The sequence below is a fragment of the Ovis canadensis genome, chromosome 1 (assembly GCF_042477335.2).
Source record: "Ovis canadensis isolate MfBH-ARS-UI-01 breed Bighorn chromosome 1, ARS-UI_OviCan_v2, whole genome shotgun sequence".
In the NCBI taxonomy this organism is placed as follows: domain Eukaryota; kingdom Metazoa; phylum Chordata; class Mammalia; order Artiodactyla; family Bovidae; genus Ovis; species Ovis canadensis.
In genome coordinates, this window is record NC_091245.1 from 203,189,925 (window position 1) to 203,204,481 (window position 14,557).

The window sequence follows — 14,557 nt, forward strand, 5'->3', positions numbered from 1 at the left end:
TGAGGCATTTATGTGCTGCTCATATATCTCAGAAGAGCCTCTTACATGGAAGCCACATCTGGAGCTGGTGGTGTCCATCAGGCCCAATTCTAATGGACTGCCCCCAAACGAGATTTCAGTGATTGAGGCAAGACCCAAGTTTGTGAAAAAAAGAGATCCTCTCCTGCCATCTGGTGGCTAACGCTAATTATGCACCTTTTTAAAACATGTATTTGTATCAAGTTCAGTCTCAGATCTTTTCAAGGGTTTCAGAACTGAACCCAGTATAAACTCCTCCCTTTACTTGCATGAAGTTGCAGCTCAGGAATTGTATAAGCATGTGTCACACATCTTATCAGTGGCAGAGCCCAGACTGAGGCTTAAGCCTTCTTGCTGTCCTTCAGGAGCTCTTTCACACCCTGTGCCGTGTTTTATGTTTAATCTTTCCTACCTTTTTGCCCTTTTCCTAGGACAGGCACTTTCCATCTGGAAACAAGGTCCAGTCTGGTTGCACCCCTCCACACCCCCACAGCTCCCCACACTTCCCTCTATAACAGATTCTCTCTCTACCCAGGGTCTCTCCATAGACTTTCCCGTGTCCTTCACTCAACAAGAAACCTGTGAGAGCAGAGACGGTTCACAGCCTAGAGCCCAGCGGATATAAACTGATGAGAGAAGCCGCCTGTCACCTTGCTCACCAGGTGGGCAGCACAGTCTGTGTCTGAACCAGGAGCATCTTCACCACACCTCTCACCACAGCCACTGTCTTCCTGTTCTCTGCTATGGAACCCCATGTTTCTGGGGTCCTGGAGAGAGCAGGTGTGGGTCCCCTTGTGAAGAGCTCCAGAGGGTAGGAGGCCCAGCCAGGACAATACTGAGCTGGGGGCTGCTTACACCTGGGTGCCCGAAGGGCAAAAAGAGAATGTGGTACGGCTGTCAGGCTCAGGGTAGTTTCGGTGAAGAATGTTCAGGGAAGTTTCTCGGACTTGAAGGTGAATTCAGGAGAACCTTGGTGGAGAGCAGCAGAACAACCAGGCCCAGAGGTGGAACAGGCAGGTGTGTTAAGGGTACATCTAGGGTATGGAGAACTCTCAAGAGTTGTGGGGAGAAGAAGCCTAACCCAAGAACTGCACCAGGGCCAAATGACAAAGGCCTTAATGCCAGGGTCTGGGAGCTTAGCCTCAGTTTCCAGGGGAGAGAAGGCCATGCAAGACTTTAAGGAGAACAATGAGATGGGGACTGGACAGCAATGGGGTCGATGAGTCAGGAAACACTGGATTAAAAAGTGTGGCCCAGTGGAAGTCCATAGATCTGGTTGTTCTCACACTTCATCATGCTTTCGAATTCCCAGGAGAGCCAGCTTGAATGCAGATTCCCAGGTCCCCTGCAGAGATTCTGATTCAGCAGGTCTGTGCATGCGCACTTTCAGCAAGCAGCAAACCCTTTGAGTGTTTCTGATATATATGACTTGAGGGCACACTTGAGATATCACAGAGGAGAATGAGAAGAGGAGAGAGCAGAGGACAGCAGGCAACACGCAGGGGGTGGGCAGTGAAGCTGGTGGTGGACGGAAAACAATTTGGTAACAGGAAGTGGAAGGGAGAAGCAGCGCCTGAGAAATGGAAGGAAGACTGCTTTACGGAGGAGAGACTATTCCTTCCCAAATATAGGCAAGGGACTTGTCGACACGGTAGGGGAAGGAAAGAGTGTAACAAATGAAGAAAGTGGCATCCACATACCATGTGTAAAGCAGCCCAACCTGGTGCTCTATGATGACCTAGAGGGAAGGAATGAGGGGAAGGGAGGGAGGCTCAAGAGGGAGGTGATATATGTATAGTTATGGCTGATTTGCTTTGTTGTATGGCAGAAACCAACATAACATTGTAAAGCAATTTTCCTCCAATTAAAAAATTAATTAAAAGAATAAAATAAGGACCAGTCACGCATACCAAAAAAGAAAAAAAGTAGAGACTATTCCTCAAAACAAACTCAACATGAAAGTTAAATTAGGTATGAATAGACAATGGATTGATGGGATTTGGACAACTACATAGTCATTACTGACTCTATCCAGCAGTGGTTTATTGAACAGTGGGGACAAAAGCCAGACAACAGAGGGTAGGAAGTCCCTGCAGGAGAGAAGCACCAATACTCAGGGGATTTTCCTTCTGGAAGCTTGACTTGAAAGAAAATGAGAAGGGGAATGGAAGCTGGGTGGGAAGGGACTGATGGTGTGGAAGCATTTTGGTTTTAGATGGGAAAGACTGGGATATTTTTCCATGTGCTGGAGGACGTGTGGGCTGACATCAGAGCAGAGGGTCCAGGAGAGAGAGGTGGGGTTCCCAGAGGGCAGGCAGGATTGGGGAGCCTCCTGAGCCCCAGAGACAGGACCCTCCTTTCCTGAGGCAGACGATAAGAGGAAAAGCGTGAATGCAAATAGGTCTGCAGGTTGACTAAAGTAAGGGACAAAAGAAAACAAATAGTGTAAATATGTAAACTTGCCTTGTCAAAATTTGAGTTGAAAAATAAATCTGGGAGAAATAGAGAGTTCATTAAATAACTGTATTAAGAGTTAAAAAATTGTTGAGTCTCAAATGAAGACCTAAAAACTGACTTTGACCATGCAAATGTAAATTCTGCACTTGGTTTAAAAATTAGCTTCTGAAAATACAAAAGTGCAACTTGACCTAATGGCAGCCAACTATTTTTAAAAACTAATAATTGATGATATTCTCCATTTAACTGAAAAGGATATGAAGCTTTTAAAAGCTAAGAATTTGAGATTATCAATGTAGGATCCAGGAATTTGCAGAATTCTAGCTTAAGACTGTTACTCCATCCCTTTCTAAAGGAATGAAAGTGAGAAAGAGTGGGTGGTGTGATTGTTGAGACAACTTAATCTATACTTTGCTTTATATTTAATTCATTCATTTGCAAACTTTTATCTTTTAACTGTAACTGGAAACTAGTTTATTGTGTTCTGTCTCAAATCTAATCACACTGATCTCACCAAATGAAACTCACAAGTCTCCCTGATCACCTAGGAAGTACTTCTAAGGCTGCTGCTGCTGCTGCTGCTAAGTCGCTTCAGTCGTGTCCAACTCTGTGACCCCATGGACAGCAGCCCACCAGGCTCCGCCGTCCCCGGGATTCTCCAGGCAAGAACACTGGAGTTGGTAAAGAATCCTAAATCTCCACGCCCTCGGATGCTCTGATGGCCTGGGTCTTGGGAGTGGGATGGGAGGCTCTCCATGAATCATTCTCATGATCCCTTAGGTTTGGAAGCCACTGAACTGATTAGGAAATGTTTGGAGGTGTCTGGTTGCCACACTAAGCTACTAAGGAGAAACAGAACTTTTTTCCTTGTGTTTTGCAAGTATCCAGAGCTATCAGATTATGCCTTTGGGAAGTATGACAAATTACATACCTGAAACTATGGCTAATTATGGTCTACATCAAATCTAGCCAATCCTAAAGGAAATCAAGCCTGAGTGTTCATTGGAAGGACTGATGCTGAAACTGAAGCTCCAATACTTTGGCCACTTGATGCGAAAAACTGACTCATTGGATAAGATCCTGATGCTGGGAAAGATCGAAGGCAGGAGGAGAAGGGGACAACAGAGGATGAGATGGCTGGATGGCATCACCGACTCGATGGATGTGAGTCTGAGCAAGCTCCGGGAGTTGGTGATGGACAGGGAAGCCTGTCGTGCTACAGTCCATGGGGTCACAAAGAATCAGACACCACCGAGCGACTGAACTGAACTGAACTGAATGGCATTTGTTGGTGTAGCATAATGTTAGAAGACTTACTCAGGCTTATAAACTCCTTAAAAAAGTTTTAGTGTTCAGTATAAACCTAATCACTCTATAGCTAATCTTTTCAAATGACTAGTATTCATGAGTAGTATATTTATGTGCAGTGATGCTGTGGCTGATATGAAGAGAGACTAATAAGGCAATAAGAGGTGGTCCAGAACTAATTCATCACGCCCCCCAAAAAACACAATTGAATAAATCATGTATCATCTTTATCCTTTGGGTTTAATTTTATTAGTTGTCATATCTCTTTGAGTTATAATGTACATATTGTAAAGTTCACCCATTTCAGTGTACAACTGGATGAGTTTTAGCTCATCCAGGGCTGAATAACATTCATCACAGTTTTAGAATACTGCTGTCACTCCACAAATTTCCCACACAGAGCCCTACAGCCCAAGAAAACCTATGATCTGCCTCCGTCTTGAAGGTTTTGCCTTTTCTAGAAATGTCATGTAAGTGGAAACACAAAGTATTTAGTTTTCATGTTTGTCTTCTTTCACTTCACATAATGTTCATGAGGGTTCATCCTTGCAGTTAACATATGCTCATAGTTCACTACTTACTTTTAGCCCTTAATATTTCAATCTAGGATCCATTTTTAATTCACTTGTGTGCATCATGTGAAGTACATGCGCATATATACATATGCATATATGTATGTATGTATTTTTGAATATGGATAGTCAATTGTGCCACCACCACCTAAAAAAGCTGTTCTTATTCATTGAATTGCCTTGGCACCTTGGTTGGAAATCACTTGACCGTAAATGTGTAGGTTTATTTCTGGAGTCTCTCTGCTTTCCATTGATCAACATGTCAGTGCTTGCAGGAAGGGTAAGCACTGATTTGTGAAAACTTTGTTTCAGTTACATATACTAAGTAACTCTGGGAAATGTATTTCTTAATAAGGATTGTGGTAAAAATATTATCCAGGCATTTCCAGATAATATTCATAGCAAGACACACAAAAAAGGGTCCTAGAATAGTCTATCGGGATGCATAAGGATGGTGGAACATGAATATAGCCACACACTTTGCAAAAGGGGAAACTGAGGCTGGAAGGGAGGAAGTAACTTACCTAAAGTTACACCGGAATGCAATCCAGGTGCTCTTCCTGATGCCCCCATCTTTCCAATGCGTCGGCTTTTGCTCCCTGTTCTTCAGCAACTCCTTAAGCTGTTTTCACCCCACCCTCCACTGAGGCTGTTCTGGCAGCAGCTGGCTGAGCCCACGTAGGCGTACAGCTGGGCAGGAGTCTCCCTGTCCTCGGCCTCCTCTCTGAGACTTGCCAGTCTCCTCAAGTGCTGAGTTGCCTGCAGGATGGCCCTAGATGACTTGCCCCCTGTGCTCCTGCCCCTCCCTCTTCGGGGACAGTAGAACTGGCTTTTCTTCAGGGACTCTTCTCAGAACAGAAAGAAGAAAGTCATGCCACCGACGTCAAATGGCTCTTACACAACGGCAGCATCTTGCTGAGTATTGTGCAAATAACTCCAGAACATATGGATTGAATTTCCCTTCACTTATTCAGGAATGTAATAAGTCATTGCCAATGGAGGAAAGCTGCCACTGGGCCCTGACACTCAGAACACTTGAAAGAGTCGTCTCCCCATGCCAGGGACCTCTTAGTCTGGAGCTCTCCCATTCGTCTCAAGTTCAAAGGGCTCCTACCCTCAGCAAGGTGGGTCACAGAAGCAGTGTCCCAGGCACACTGCTGCCACCCTCCTTCATAGGAAGACTGTGATTCTAAGCACATAAACTGGGCAGAATGCCTGCTCATTAGTTCATTCATCCATCCATTCATTCAGCTAGCACTTATTGAGCCCTGTGGGAGCAGGGGGAGTAAGAATATCAGAATGAGCAAGAAGGCACAGCCCTGTTCTGGTATCCAGTGAAAGAACTTTTTTAGAACTCTAGGCTTTTGAATGGGAGTGAGTTCCCTTCAGAGGTTGATAGAAACTGAAGCATCAGATGAAGAACCGGGTGGCTGAGCTCTTAGATTCCTCCCAAGGTTTCATGAACTTTTAAGTTCTTGGAATGCTGCCACTGCTCCCTTGCTACCTGTGTCCCTTTGGATGGCACCTGCAGAAGCTTAGACCCAGAGATTTTTGTTGGAAGGCAAGGGTGGTCTCGAGAAGCAATAGAGGATCCAGGAAAATCAGATACCTGTTTTTCCTGCTGAGAAAAGTCTTTCCTTTCTTATTTCTTTTCATATCCTGTCTTCTTTATCTACTCAGAAGAGATTTGAGAAATTTACCCTCTTTAACCCACAATTAGGGAGGTTCTGACTGTGCTTGGGAAGCAGAGCTGAATAGTCAGGTCCTCAGCTTCCTTTTGCCTCATTTCCCTAGAACAGTAATTTTCACACTTTTGCTGCCTTGGAATTACCTGGGAGCTTCTTATAACACAGACCGCTGGGCCCCGCCCCTAGAGTTCTCTGATCTCTGTTCATTTCCAAGGCAAACCATTCAATATCACGGTAATCCAAGCCTATGCCCCAACCAGTAATGCTGAAGAAGCTGAAGTTGAACGGTTCTATGAAGATCTACAAGACCTTTTAGAACCAACACCCCAAAAAGATGTCCTTTTCATTATAGGGGACTGGAATGCAAAAGTAGGAAGTCAAGAAACACCTGGAGTAACAGGCAAATTTGGCCTTGGAGTACGGAATGAAGGGCCAAGTCTAATAGAGTTTTGCCAAGAGAACACACTGGTCATAACAAACACCCTCTACCAACAACACAAGAGAAGACTCTACACATGGACATCACCAGATGGTCAACATCAAAATCAGATTGATTATATTCTTTGCAGCCGAAGATAGTGAAGCTCTATACGGTCAGCAAAAACAAGACTGGGAGCTGACTGTGGCTCAGATCATGAACTCCTTATTGTCAAATTCAGACTTAAATTGAAGGAAGTAGGGAAAATCACTGGAGAAGGCAGTGGCACCCCACTCAAGTACTCTTGCCTGGAAAGATCCCATGGATGGAGGAGCCTGGTAGGCTGTAATCCATGGGGTTGCTAAGAGTTGGACACGACTGAATGACTTCACTTTCTCTTTTCACTTTCATGCATTGGAGAAGGAAATGGCAACCCACTCCAGTGTTTTTGCCTGGAGAATCCCAAGGACAGAGGAGCCTGGTGGGCTCCTGTCTATGAGGTCGCAGAGTCGGACATGACTGAAGTGATTTAGCAGTAGCAGCAGCAGCAGGGAAAATCACTAGACCATTCAGGTATGACCTAAATCTAATCCCTTACGATTATACAGTGGAAGTGAGAAATACATTTAAGGGACTAGATCTGATAGACAGAGTGCCTGATGAACTATGGACTGAGGTTCATGACATTGTACAGGAGACAGGGATCAAGACCATCCCCATGGAAAAGAAATGCAAAAAAGCAAAATGGCTGTCTGGGGAGGCCTTACAAATAGCTGTGAAAAGAAGAGAAGCAAAAAGCACAGGAGAATAGAAAAGATACAAGCATCTGAATACAGAGTTTCAAAGAATAGCAAGAAGAGATAAGAAAGCCTTCCTCAGTGATCAATGCAAAGAATCAGAGGAAAACAACAGAATGGGAAAGAGTAGAGATCTCTTCAAGAAAATTAGAGATACCAAGGGAACATTTCATGCAAAGATGGGCTTGATAAAGGACAGAAATGGTATGGACCTAACAGAAGCAGAAGATATTAAAAAGAGGTGGCAAGAATACACAGAATAACTATACAAAAAAGATCTTCATGACCCAGATAATCACGATGGTGTGATCACTCACCTAGAGCCAGACATCCTGGCATGTGAAGTCAAGTGAGCCTTAGAAAGCATCACTACGAACAGTTAGCGGAGGTGATGGAATTCTAGTTGAGCTATTTCAACTGCTGAAAGATGATGCTGTGAAAGTGCTGCACTCAATATGCCAGCAAATTTGGAAAACTCAGCAGTGGCACAGGACTGGAAAAGGTCCATTTCATTCCAATCCCAAAGAAAGGCAATGCCAAAGAATGCTCAAACTCCCGCACAATTGCACTCATCTCACACGCTAGTAAAGTAATGCTCAAAATTCTCCAAGCCAGGCTTCAGCAATATGTGAACCGTGAACTTCCAGATGTTCAAGCTGGTTTGAGAAAAGGCAGAGGAACCAGAGATCAAATTGCCGACATCCTCTGGATCGTCGAAAAAGCAAGAGAGTTCCAGAAAAACATCTATTTCTGCTTTATTGACTAAGCCAAAGTCTTTGACTGTGTGGATCACAATAAACTGTGGAAAATTCTGAAAGAGATGGGAATACCAGACCACCTGACCTACCTCTTGAGAAACCTATATGCAGGTCAGGAAGCAACAGTTAGAACTGGACATGGAACAACAGACTGGTTCCAAATAGGAAGAGGAGTATGTCAAGGGTGCATATTGTCACCCTGCTTATTTAATATATGCAGAGTACATCATGAGAAACGCTGGACTGGGAGAAGCACAAGCTGGAATCAAGATTTCTAGGAGAGATATCAATAACCTCAGATATGCAGATGACACCACCCTTATGGCAGAAAGTGAAGAGGAACTAAAAAGCCTCTTGATGAAAGTGAAAGAGGAGAGTGAAAAAGTTGGCTTAAAGCTCAACATTCAGAAAACTAAGATCATGGCATCTGGTTCCATCACTTCATGGCAAAATAGATGGGGAAAAAGTGGAAACAGTGTCAGTCTTTATTTTGGGAGTTGGTGATGGACAGGGAGGCCTGGCGTGCTTCGATTCATGGGGTCACAAAGAGTCAGACACGACTGAGTGACTGAACTGAACTGAACTTAACTGAACAAAATCACTGCAGATGGTGATTGCAGACATGAAATCAAAAGACGCTTACTCCTTGGAAGGGGAGTTATGATCAACCTAGATAGCATACTCAAAGGCAGAGACATTACTTTGCCAACAAAGGTCCATCTAGTCAAGGCTATGGTTTTTCCAATGGTCATGTATGGACGTGAGAGTTGGACTGTGAAGAAGGCTGAGCGCTGAAGAACTGATGCTTTTGAACTGTGGTGTTGGAGAAGACTCTTGAGAGTCCCTTGGACTGCAAGGAGATCCAACCAATCCATCCTAAAGTAGATCAGTCCTTGGTGTTCACTGGAAGGACTGATGCTAAAGCTGAAACTCCAATAATTTGGCTACCTCATGCAAAGAGTTGACTCATTGGAAAAGACCCTGTTGCTGGGAGGGATTGGGGGCAGGAGAAGAAGGTGATGACAGAGGATGAGATGGCTGGATGGCATCACTGACTCTATGGACATGAGTTTGAGTAAACTACGGGAGTTGATGATGGACAGGGAGGCCTGGCGTGCTGCGATTCATGGAGTCGCAAAGAGTCGGACATGACTGAATGACTGAATTGAACCAAACTGAACTGAGGCCTGGTGCCTTCAGGGAATGTGGGTCTTCAGCAAGTCCTCAGATAATACTACTGCTGGGTTCTCTGCAAACCCAGAAGATGGCTACAGGCCCCATGTTCCAGGGGAAAAAAAAAAAAATGCAGATTTGCCGGGAGCTTGGCCCTGAGGCCTGGGGCCAAAGAGGAGAAAGAGATGGGGACAGATGGGAGGGAGTCTGATAGAGATCAGAGCAGGGACCAGCCCCAAGATAAGGTCGCTCTAACTTTTCCTTTTCTTTCTCCCTTCCCATTTGAAATGAAGAACTGCCCCCCAGCCCCTCTGCCCTCACTCCCACCCCTGGGAAGTCACCAGAATCAGGTGAGGATAGCCCCAGGCTGAAGTTCTGATATTCTCCCTGGCAGAGGGAGGGAAAGGAGCCCTGGGGGAGGACCTCCAAAGCCCAAGACTCACAAGCTGGGAGGGGAGTGGAATGGAGTCCATTCCAGACTGGTTTGTTGGGGGCACGTTCTTGGTAGGTGGAGGACTATGGAAGTGGGAGCTTGCCTGTGGCCGTGCTTGTGTTTGCCAAGACGCGCATGTGCTGCAATGAAAAGTGAGGTGGGAGATGAAGAAGAATAGCTAACTTTTATTTAGTACTTAAGTAAGCGTCAGGCCCTGAGTAAGCACCTGAAGCAGGTATTATCCCCATCTCACATAGTGGATGCTCCCCAGTTACACAGGCACTTGCCCCAACTGACACCTGATATCAGATCCTGCTCCCTGCACTGTCACAACCTCTTGGGCTCTGCACCCCTACAAGCCATGAGACTTTGACCCAATCAATTTTTCTGAGTCCCAGTGTCTCTGCCAGTGTTAAAAAAAAAAAAAAAGTCAATATTGAGTGCTTCCAAAAGGATGTTAAGACACAGATAAACAGCAAGGTGAAACAATGAGGTGAGATGCAGTTAGCTGTGCTGTGTATATCTCAGCCCTCCACCTAGTAGCAATGACCCCACTGCTGGCCTCTGACATTAACTTAGAGGCCTTAACGTTTGGTTCTGGGCATCACCAGGTTAACATTTCATCTTGTTTTAAATAAAACCATTACTCACCAGTGTAACTAATGTTTTATTATTACTAATTCCAAAACCATTACACCATGGAGCCAGAGTTTAAAAAGAATTTAATTGAAGACCAAAACATGCCCAGTAGCATTGCCTATTTTGTAAACAATTTCTGTTCCAAATCCTAACTTGGTGCAGCTTTTTTGGTATATTTCAGTTTTCAGTGTATGATATAAAATGTTTTCATTTTATCTCCATGCAGAATCCTGAAACGTTCAGAAATGTATTAACAACAACAACAATTATCCTTCTCACTTTTGTAGCACCAAATGATACGCTGAATGACCACTCATGTCTTTTTGTTATAGATGAGGAAACAGGCCCAGGCAAGCAACATGGGATGCTCAGGTTCTTAGATCTGAATCCATCCATTCAGGTAGCATGTGTGCAGACCCAGTGTTCTTTGTTTTGTCCATGCAATTTCCACAGAACATTTGAAAAAAGAACATGCTGCCCCACCCAACAGTAACAGCAAGGCTGTCTTTTCATCTGAGTGTGTGCAGCCATCCATAGGGAAATGCCCTCTTAGAACCAACACCCATTCCATCCCCCAGCTGCTAATTTTATGGAGCCATTTCTCAGGCTCTGGGAATGACTTTGGGTGGCTTTGATCAGTAAGCTATGTCCTGGAGTTTTGTCGGTTGTGTTCTCTGTAAGTGTCTCTGGGGAGCTGTATGGTTTCACAGGGTCCCAGGAGTTTCCTGCCAAGACCATTGTCCTGGAAAAAGTCTGGAATGACTCTCAAGTGACTTAAGTTTTTTTCTCAGGACTATAAGCGTAAGGCATTTCCTGGAGTGTATACTCATATGTCCTCTATTTTCTTGATAGACAGCAGAATCTTTTCTATCTTGTTGTTAAGATTAGAGACTCTGGAGTCGTATGAATGTCGCTTTGTTGCTTGTTGGGTATATGACACTGGAAAACTTAAATTGTTCTGAGCCTCAGTCTCCAAGTCTGTATAATGCAAATAATAATGATGTTTAACTCAGAAGATTGTTGGCATAACCTAAGTGCTTGATATATGCATGCTGTCATTTTAATTATGCCTTTCTTTGCACTCAAAATAATACAGACGCTTTTGCTTCCATGAGAATATCTTTTTAAAACAAGAGAAGGGCAAAGACCTTTCCAGATACACAACTTTAAAGAACTGGAGGATAAATCCATTAAAAATATGCAATAGAGATATGCTGGGGGAAAAAAAAGCAGTGAAATCAAGAGCAGCCTCTTTGAGGAGGTGATAAAGCTGACAAACTTCTATCAAAACTGATCAGCACAAAAAGAAAGAAGATACAATTACCAAATTCAGGAATAAAAGAGGCAACATTACTAAAGATTTTATAAGTAGTAAAAGTACAATAAAGCAATACTACGATAAACAATGTTATACCGTTAAGCAGAAACCAACACAATAGTGGAAAGTAATTAACTTCCAATTAAAAATAAATTTTTAAAAAGACAGCATAGATAAAATGTACAGATTCCTCGGAAAACACAAAAATTTACTCAAGATGAAACAGATAACTTGTACAACCTTTTATCTGTTAAATAAATGGAATTTGTAGTTAAAATTATCTCCCCACAGAGAAGAAGGGGGGAAACTCAAGCCTATATAACTTCACTGTATTAAGAAATGCTTAAGAAAGAAAGAATGCCAATCCTATACAAACTCTTCGAGTAAACTGAAGAGAAGTGAATGCTTCTCAACTCATTCTTTGAAGCCAGTGTTTTCCTGATACCAAAATCATATTAAAATGTTATAAGAAAACTTCATACCAATATGCCTCAAAACCATATATAAAAAATTATTGACAAAATTTTATAAAATTGAATTCAACAATATACAAAAAGATTAATATATCATAACCAAGTAGAATTAATGCAAGATTAACTTTCTGGAAAAGTCGAGAAAATAAATCAATGTAATTTACCATATTTTTAAAGTGGTAAATTTTTAACACTGACATTTTAAATATTAACAAATGAAAAATCATATGATTATGTCAATAAAAGTAGAAAGTAGAATTCCCTGGAGGTCCAGTGGTTAGGACTCTGTGCTTCCACTACCTGGTCGGGGAACTGAGATCCCACAAGCTGTGTGGCATGGCCAAAATAAATAAATAAATAAAGGCAGAAAAAAATAATTTATAAAACCCAACAGCCATTCCTGGTATAAATTCTCAGCAAACTAAGAATAGATGGGAACTTCCTCAATCTGATAAAGGACAACTACAAAAATCCCACAGTTAGCAAATAACGTAATGGCAAAGACTGAATGCTTTCTCCATAAGATCAAGAATAAAACTTTTATGTTCAGTCTCCACTTCTATGCAATATTACACTTTTGGTTCCAGCCAGTGCAATAAAGCAAGGAAAAGAAAAGAAGTAAAACTGTCTTTATTCTTTTGATGATATGATCATCTATGTAAAAAATCTGATGGGATCTTTAAAAAAGTTATTACAACTAAAATGTAAATTCAGTAAGATTGCAGAAGACAGAAAGAAATCACTTATATTTCTATATTAGCAATGAGCAATAAGAAATCAAAATAAAGATAAAATGCAATGAAATCAAAATTTATGAAAGGCCTAGAGATAAATATGACAATAGGTAGATAAGAATTATTCACTAAAAACAACAAATCATTACTGAGAGAAATTTGAAAGAACTTTATAAGTGAAGAGATATACGGTATTCACTTAAGAATACTGAATGTTCTTAATATGAATACTTAATTATTCTTAAGATGCCAATTCTTCCCTAAACTGATGTATAGATTCGACAAAATTCCAATCAAAATCACAGCAGGCTTTCTGGTAGGAATTAACAAACTCTTTCTAAAACAACTTTAAAAAAGAACAATGCAGGAGAGCTAACACTACATATTTCTAGATTTTTATAAAACTACAGTAATTAAGACAGTGTGGTACTGGCATAAAGATCCACAAATAGATGAACAGAACAGATTGAGAAACCAGATACAAATTCACACTTAAGGACAACTGACAAAGGTGTAAAGCAAATCAGTGGAGAAAGTATAGTCCTTTTAACAAGTGATGCTGAAACAATCGGATATCTATATGCTAAAAAATGAGCTTCAATCCAAATCTTGTGCAATATACAAAAATCCACTCCATATGGATCATAGACCAAAATGTAAATCATAGTATCATAGACCTAATGTGAATCTAAGTCTAAAAATTTTGAAGGAAATACAGAGAATAAAAAAAGAAAATACAGGAAAAACTATTGTGACCTTGGTGTTATAGACTGAATATTTGTACCCCCTAAAATTCGTATATTGAAGCCCTGTCCCTCAACGAGATAGTTTGGAGGTGGAAACTGGGAAGTAATTAAGGTTGGAGAAGATCATGAGGGTGGTGCCCATGATTAGATTAGTGTCCTTATAAGAAAAGACACCCTTTCCCTCTCCCATGTGAGGACACCACAAGAAGGCAGTCTGCCAACCAGGAAAAGGGTTCTCACCAGAAACCCAATCTGTGGCACCTTGCTTTTCGGCTTCCCAGCCTCCAAAACTGAAAAATAAATGTCAAAAATGAATGGCTGTTGTTTAAACCCCCAGTACATGGTATTTTATTATTGTGAACACTTGGGTTAAGCAAAGATTTTCTTGATACAACACCAAAAGCATGATCTATAGAAGAAAAAATATTGATCTTATACTTCATCAAAATTAAAAACTTTTCCTCTGCAAAAAACATTAAAGTAATGAAAAGACAAGCCGTGGATGAGGGAGAAATATTTGCCAATTATGCATCTGATATACAGCAGTGTGCTTAGACTCTTCATCATGTCGGACTCTTTATGACCCCATGGACTGTAGCCAGCCAGACTCCTCTGTCCATGGGATTCTCCAGGCAAGAATACTGGGGTGGGTTGCCATTTCCTCCTCCAGGGGATCTTCCTGACACAGGGAGCAAACCCAAGGCTCTTGTGCCTTCTGCATTGGCAGCCAAATTCTTTACCACTAGTGCCAGTGGACTCATATATAAATAAATTAATAATTAGAAAAAAAAATTTTTAAACAGGCAAAAGGTTTGAACAATTTACCAAAAATGATACATGAATGAAAACACTTAAAAATGCTCAAAATCATTAATCATTAGGGGAATGCAAATTAAAATCCAATGAGATACCTCTACATATATATGATAATGGTTAAAGTTTTTCAAAAATCAAACTTACCAAGTTTGGGCACAAGTATGGCACAACTGAAATGTTCATTCATTATTGGTGGTAATGTAAAATTG